This window comes from Mandrillus leucophaeus, unplaced genomic scaffold (assembly GCF_000951045.1).
Source record: "Mandrillus leucophaeus isolate KB7577 unplaced genomic scaffold, Mleu.le_1.0 Scaffold885, whole genome shotgun sequence".
NCBI classification, from domain to species: domain Eukaryota; kingdom Metazoa; phylum Chordata; class Mammalia; order Primates; family Cercopithecidae; genus Mandrillus; species Mandrillus leucophaeus.
In genome coordinates this window covers 919,718-927,622 of record NW_012109641.1, presented here as the reverse complement: position 1 = coordinate 927,622, position 7,905 = coordinate 919,718, and the positions used below count along the sequence as shown (strand labels likewise).

The window sequence follows — 7,905 nt, the reverse complement described above, 5'->3', positions numbered from 1 at the left end:
ATCGCCGGGCGTGGGGACCTCGCGGCGTACCGCCGGGCGTGTGGGCCTCGCAGAGTTCCGCCGCGCCCCGCCCTCTGACCTGCGCACTCCTCTCGCCTCCTGTTCTGCTCACGTCCCTTTCCGCTGGGTGCCAGCCAATTCCCAAGCCCGGAACCCGGCAGCCCTCCTGCCTCGGCTTGTCAGCGGTTTGCTGCTTCTGCTGAAGGATGTCCTCGCCCTTAGCTGTGCAAGCTGCAAAGAGGTCGGGGTCCCAAGAGTCCTGGCGCCGCCGCTCACTTCAGTAGGTTTCACAACTGGCGTGTCTCAATCTTCTGTTTCAACGGAGACTTTGGGTCAAAGTGTGGGACGCTTTACAACCATTATTTATGTTTTGGAATCAGGACATAAGGTTGTGTCTGTGTTACAATTCCAACCATGGTAAAAATGCAAAGGGAAAAAAGGAGCAAAGTCCTTGCTTTAGCAGTAGATGCCTCTAGGTGGAAGGACTGTGAGTGATCTTACTTTGCTTTACATCTTTCTGTTTTCCAAAATTTCTCAAGTGCAAGTATCACATTTACAATAAAGTAAAAACATGACAATTAATTTCCTCAGTTGCACATTGAGAGGATTGGATTAGGTTGGCTACAATTCTTTACAACTGTCATATCCCAGGATTCCTCCACCTCAGTGTTCCCTAGCCTCTCTTTCCCCCTGTCATGGTTCTTGCTCTCCCCTCCCCGGCCTCTGCGTTGTCTTCCCTGACTCCTTTTCGGGGGTGTACCCCCAGACTCTCTTCTTCCTCCTCTCCTCCCTGGCCTCTGTCGGCTTACCTTCTCCTCTGGCTCCTCACTCATTCACTCTCCAAATATGCGCCTCTGTTTTAAAGAATAAGTGTAAGAGGACAGTGTGTACCTGGACAGCCAACTCCCCACTTCTCACACTGAAAATAAGAAAAAGTGACCAAAAATCGTGGTTCCAAGGCTTAGCTCACCTTGAGGAAAAGACTCCTTTTTGGCAACTCAGAACCTGGGCTGCAGCCTGACACCTCCCTCTCCCTCACTCTTTTTAATCCAATCTATCGCCAACTCATCTCTATTTCACTTCTTTTTAAATACCTCTTGAATAAGTTCCTTTTTCTACATTTCCACTGTCACCATCACCCTAACCTTTTGCCTGATATCCTAAAGTAGCATTCTTGGGGTAGAAAACAAAATCATTAGCACAGCCTGCAAGATTATGCGCCCTCTAGCCCTGGTGTCTACCTTTTGACATCACCTCACACTCCAGCATCATTTGCTCTGTACTTTAGCCTGGCTGTTAACTTTCAGTTCCCCCACTCTGCAAAACCTCTTCCTGTCTAAAGTCTCCACACAAAATTCCCTTTGCATGAAAGCTCTTGACCTCCTCACCTCACCCCCTCCCAATGCCTAGTTATTTCCCCTAAGATATCAGTTCCTAGGTCACTTTCTCAGGGAAGTCTTTCCAGATCTGCCATACTGTGTGACCCTAGGCAGGAGAAGTAGGGCAGTCCCCACCTCCACTGCTTGTACACTAACTGGCTTTGAGAACCTATCCTCTCAGCACATAGCAGAGCTTCTAATGATAGAAATGGCGATATGTCTGTCTCCCTCTGTGTCCTCTTCTAAATCCGCTGGAGAGGTGCCGGAATGCAAGGATCATGTCTTCATAATCTGGTTCCTCCCATTCTGCTAATGTTGATGTTTCCCTTCTCCCATATCCTGTTGCAGCAAGAGTCCTAGAGAAAATAGGCTACTGTACCACACTCTAGGCTGGGATCTTGTGGACAGCCCTAACCCAGCCTATCTAATTATGTGTAATTTGCCCAGAAAAGCTTAAAATAACATAGCAACGTATTCTGATAACAAATAAGGTGTTAAATGATTAAATTTGGATACAAAATTACCTAAATAATGGATAGGAGGGAAGCTATGAGGATGGAAGTAAAAAGAATTATAATTATAAGAATCAGGGGGCAATATTTTTAACTTTACATTCTTCAAATTTCCAAGCTCCCTTTAAAAACTTGAACAGTTCTGTTTAGTTTATGTGGTTCTTAAAATTTTTAAGTGCTAACATTCTTGCGCATTTAAAGACAAGAAGCTGGTTTGTGTGTGTGTGTGGTTTTTGGTTTTTGTTTGTTTATCACCAGAGGCCAGGCAGTATTACCTTCAGAAGTTAGGGCTATCTGGAGTTATACCAATATTTTTTGCCAAAGGTCAGTTGAGTTAGACACTTTTTGGCTATTGAAACTTTCACTGCTTTGTTTCTGGGAAAGAAACCATTGAATTATGAAATGTTTTGCAATGTGTTACGTAAACAAAATCTTTTATAACAAGACTGACTCAGAATACCCTAGCACGAAGAGATGGTGATTTACTCAACGCCTCAAACTAAGCCCATGGTGGGTACTACATGATCTCACTTATATGTGGACTCTAAAATAGTAAAATTTATGGAAACAGAGTTAGGGTAGTGGTTTCCAGGAGCTGGAGGGAAGGGGCAAATGGGTTAATTTTGGTCGAAGGATTTCAGCCTCTCAATTTTGCGAGGCTAACCAATACCTTGGACTCTGTCACGATCATAAGGGATTTACTTGGGTTTAGCTCAGAATTCACAATTCACAGTTTCAAATTAGTTGGAATCTTATGTGCTTTCTTCATGTTTTTGTTATCTTAACCATAAGGAGACCATTTAATATACAAAGGATAGCTGCATATGAGAATTTAAGACTCTTGAGAGGATACAATACATCAGGGAAACTTTCATAATAGCTATCAGCAGGATAATGCCAACGAACTAAATAACTCTTCTTAATAGGACTTTCCACAAGCCAAACTGATCAAAATCAAACAATTCAAAGTTCAGTCAATAAAGAAACTTCAACGGTATTCAAGTGCAATTGGTCATAGTCTTTGTTCAGAGCATAATGGTGATCAAGGACCATAGTTTGCTGTAAAATGGCCTGATTTAAAGAGGTATTCATTTTTGTAAGTAGCCTGATAATACAAAGCACAGTAACCTGGAGATCTACTAAAAGAAACATAAGGATTAGAAAACCTTGTAATAGCTTTCTTACCTCTCGGACGTCGGGTCCCAGGAGCAAAACTCCAGCGACTTTGGGCCCCGCCCCCGTGAGGGTGGAGGGCGGCCGATGAGGGCGGTTCTGAAGGGAATTAAACCAATGAGACGAGCCCGGGGCGGGGCGCGGGGCCGGAGGGTGGGGCTGGTGGCAGCAGTGGCAGTCCGAGGTCTGGCTCCGCGCAGTATGTGGTAGTAAGTCAGCAGCGGGATGGCTCTAGCAGTGGCGGCGGCTGCAGAAGTCCAAGCAATCGGGGCCGCAGTGGAGGCTAGAGCTGGAGCCGCGGCGGCGGCGGCCCCGCGGAGAGTTTAAGATGGCGGCGGGGGGGGGCAGCGGGCCAGAGGGAGGAGCAGCGCTATGGGCTGTTGTGCGGCCGGCTGGCGCAGGATGACATCCCTGTACTGCATGTGAAGCTCACCGAGACGGCGATCCGGGCGATCGAGACTTACCAGAGCCGCAAGAATTTAATTCTTTTCGACCTTCAATTCAGTTCCAAGGACTCCATGGGCTTGTCAAAATTCCCAAAAAATGATCTCCTCAATGAAGTTCATAACTTTAACTTTTATTCGTCAAATGTGGGCAAAGACAACCCTTAGGGCAGCTTTGAATGCATCCAGCAAACATTCTCCAGCTCTGGAGCCTCCCAGCTCAACTGCCTGGGATTTATACAAGACTAAAATTACAGTGTATGCAACAAACGACTCGGATCAGATGACACGAGAAAGAATGACCCAGGCAGAGGAGGAATCCCGCAACCGAAGCACAAAAGTTATCAAACTCGGTGTACCATATGTAAGGAAAAGAGTGCCAATTCGGAAAGCACCTTAAGCTGTTTCAGATACAGTTCCTGAGAGGAAACGGTCAACCCCCATGAACCCTGCAAATACAATTCGAGAGACACACAGCAGCAGCAGCGTCTCTCAGAGGCCATACAAGGACAGGGTGATTCACTTACTGGCCCTGAAGGCCTGCAAGAAACCGGAGCCACTTGCTAGGCTCCAGAAAGATGGTGTCAATCAAAAAGACAACAACTCCCTGGGAGCAATTCTGCAACAGGTAGCCAATCTGAATCCTAAAGACCTCTCATATACCTTAAAGGATTATGTTTTTAAAGAGCTTCAAAGAGACTGGCCTGGATACAGTGAAATAGACAGACGGTCATTGGAGTCAGTGGTCTCTAGAAAACTAAATCCATCTCAGAATGCTGCAGGCACCAGCCGTTCAGAATCTCCTGTATGTTCGAGTAGAGACGCTGTATCTTCTCCTCAGAAACGGCTTTTGGATTCAGAGTTTATTGATCCTTAAATGAATAGAAAAGCCCGAATATCTCACCTGATGAACAGGGTACCACCAACACTAAATGATCATTTGAATCCCACCAGTGAAAAATCTGCTGCAGGCCTCCCGCTGCCCCCTGCGGCTGCTGCCATCCCCACCCCTCCACCGCTGCCTTCAGCCCATCTGCCCATCTCACATCCTGCTCAGATTGTAAATTCTAACTCCAATTCCCCTAGCACTCCAGAAGGCCGGGGGACCCAAGACCTACCTGTTGACAGTTTGAGTCAAAACGATAATATCTATGAGGATCAGCAAGACAAATATACCTCCAGGACTTCTCTGGAAACCTTACCCCCTGGTTCAGTTCTACTAAAGTGTCCAAAGCCTATGGAAGAAAACCATTCAATGTCTCACAAAAAGTCCAAAAAGAAGTCTAAAAAACATAAGGAAAAGGACCAAATAAAAAAGCACAACATTGAGACTATTGAGGAAAAGGAGGAAGATCTTAAGAGAAAAGAGGAAATTGCCAAGCTAAATAACTCCAGTCCAAATTCCAGTGGAGGAGTTAAAAAGGATTGCACTGCCTCCATGGAAACTTCAGCAACTGAACTCCTAGATTATTTGATAAAATGTATCGCTATCATCTCCTATGAGCAATGCCAGAATTATAAGGATGACTTCAATGCAGAGTATGATGAGTACAGAGCTCTGCATGCCAGGATGGAGACTGTAGCTAGATTTATCAAACTAGATGCACAAAGAAAGCACCTTTCTCCAGGCTCAAAAGAGTATCAGAATGTTCATGAAGAAGTCTTACAAGAATATCAGAAGATAAAGCAGTCTAGTCCCAATTACCATGAAGAAAAATACAGACGTGAATATCTTCATAACAAGCTGGCTCACATCAAAAAGCTAATAAGTGAATTTGACCAACAGCAAGCAGAGAGTAATGGCCCTAGAACTCTGCTTGGACCAGAAGATGTGAATAAACTTAAGCTTATTTATTTAAAATTCCAAAGGAGTTGCTCTAAATTCTAAAAAGGTGAAACTTTGGCTGTTCAAAGTTTCAGTATTAGTAAACTTGAGTTACTTTTTCTTTTCCATTTTACTTTGCTTCCCTGCATTTCGAAGCTGCTCTTTCTGGTCCTCCCCACCACTCCACTCCCAAGACTTGTGCTTATTAATAGAAATAATTTTTTAGGTTTTGGGGATCCATTGTCCACATTTCAAGTCAGTTTTTTTCCCCTCAAAAACTTGTGTTTGTTATTAGAAATGATTTTTTAGATATTGGGGATCCAGTGTCCAAACTTAAAAGTTGTGTGTGTTTAAAAAACAACAGTAATGTGCAAGGTGAAATGCTTTTGGATAAACATAAGCCTATTTTCTGACCTTTCTTAATGCAAACTCTTTGCCTTAAATGGTAGAATATTTAAAATTTGCACAAAATTTAAAAAATAAACATTATCTTGGAGGGTTAAAAAATAGAAAGGTTTATGTGTATAGATTCACATACACACATGTATATACAGGCTGACTTGATCTAGAACGTTAAATCCGCCCTGCAAGTTAACCCCCCATTGCAATGGTTGCCTTAAGGTGTTTGCTAGTCCTGTACGTAGTGTGGTTAATCATCAGCTACACTGCTTGCCACTTGATTAGAGCAATGGGAAGCATATTGTGGCCTACCAGCATCTGGAAGTGTGTGTTTGATCTGTATGTGTGCAGAGGTGGTGTGGATGTGAGCGTGCATGAAGGAAAAAAAGCTGCTACTCCTAGTAGGCCAAACACTCAGGCTAAACAACTGACGAGTGTTACTGTAGGGTGTTTTTGTTTTGTTTTGTTTTTTTCCATCAAATTGCAACTTTCGTTGTGGAAAACAAAAGCATTTCCATTTCAACAAGTTTGTCAGCTTTATTAATGTTGGGCAAAAATTGATATGACATGAAAATGAAACAGATCTATAGTTTTGGGACAAAATTATAAAATTAAATGTATAGGTAACCCATTTATGTACTGCTATAAAGTATTTTTTGAAGAGAGATATGAAAAGAAGCTATTACATACATAAGATGTACTTTTAAAGATTTTTTTTTCATCCTGGTGCCAGGAATATAGAAAACAGTGGATATATTTAACCATAACATACTGTGATTCATCAAACAGCACAAACTTTCATTTCATGGAGTTTATCTGTTGACATTGATTTAAACTATCACTTGTTTTATCATGTGGGAACATAAGTTATGTGGTCAAAAATATAAGGATTTTGAACTAATGTTGATTCAAGTTGTATTGTCTTACTGTATTGTCTTTTCAAAGTGCTGCCAGTTGAAAAGGGAAGCATTATGTTTACAAATCTCTTTTGAAATTTTTGCCAAACTTTTGATAGTGTCTTTAATAAAGATGTTTGTCTGCAGCATCCAGAAAAATAAATAAATTTGTTGTGAAAAAAAAAGAAAAAGAAAACCTTGTAATAGCCAAGTTTGCCATCCACTATGCAGGATACCTGCAAACCAATTGTTAGCTGCTCCTGTATACACATTATGTGTCTTTCCCCTAAAAAAAAAAAAAAATTTCCTTAACATATTTGGTGGCAGCATCTAGAGGAACAGCAATATTAGCTACCTTTTTAAGTAAGTGTCAGCAGTAAAATCAGAGAAAAGATAAGTGCAACATTTAGTTTTGTTCAGCACCACATACAACGCCCAATAGGGGCAAAAAGGAGATCTAAGGCTATAAGATGTTTCATTAAGTGTTTTAGTTAAACAAAAATGTTTTAAAAAGTGTCTTCGACCCTGGAGGTCTCATTGGCTCCAAATTCAAGACTTTTCCCCAATTTAAACAGATTGGTTTCAAACTGCATACAACTAGTACCCCACTGCTGCCAACAGTGACCCACCAGAAACTTGATTGGAACCTTTTCTCAATAGAAAATAACTGATCTTCATCTGTTTTGAGGTTGGTTCTAATTTCAGTTATTGACCTCTTTGGCCTGTGAGTACCCTGGGAAATTTCAGGCAGAGCTTTTTGGAAGGCAGGAGTGGGCAAGACCAAACAGAAAGATCCAAACCAACAAGGAGGCACAACAGAGTACACAAATTCTCCACAGACCCAATATAGGATCTCAGGGACTGAAAATGAGGTGAAAAATACCTACTGGTGTTTGAGCAGAGGTCAAGTTATTAATAAATTTATCTGCCCATAAGTCAGCGTAGCTCCTGAACAAGGTCCAGTCGGAAACTGACCTTTTTGTGGTCCTTTCATAGCATACTATAAGGGTGCATAACCACATTTAGTGGAAAGACACCTCACTACATTTAATCTAGCAACATCACATAAGCAATTACTCTTACCCACATACGTAGTCCCCAGGTCTTGAGTTTGCAATACCTGGAGGCACAATATCCCTTCTGCAGGCATCACTTGGATAGATTTCATATACTTGGTAGTGATTAGGTTAATTATTGGAAAGGTTATGGTATTGTTTCCATTGAAGGCAAGAAGCCAAATAGCAGTGATGCTAGAATATCAGCGATAGCTTTCCATTC

General features: G+C 42.3%; 1 pseudogene across 1 annotated transcript; it reads left to right on the top strand.

Annotated features, from left to right (window-relative positions):
- The first annotated feature begins 3,151 nt into the window (after window positions 1–3,151).
- On the top strand, window positions 3,152–7,643 carry LOC105531435 (annotated as a pseudogene). The gene is made up of 3 exons (XR_001004801.1): window positions 3,152–3,217; window positions 3,352–5,303; window positions 7,624–7,643. The product of XR_001004801.1 is annotated as an RNA polymerase II elongation factor ELL2 pseudogene (transcript).
- Window positions 7,644–7,905: the final 262 nt, after the last annotated feature.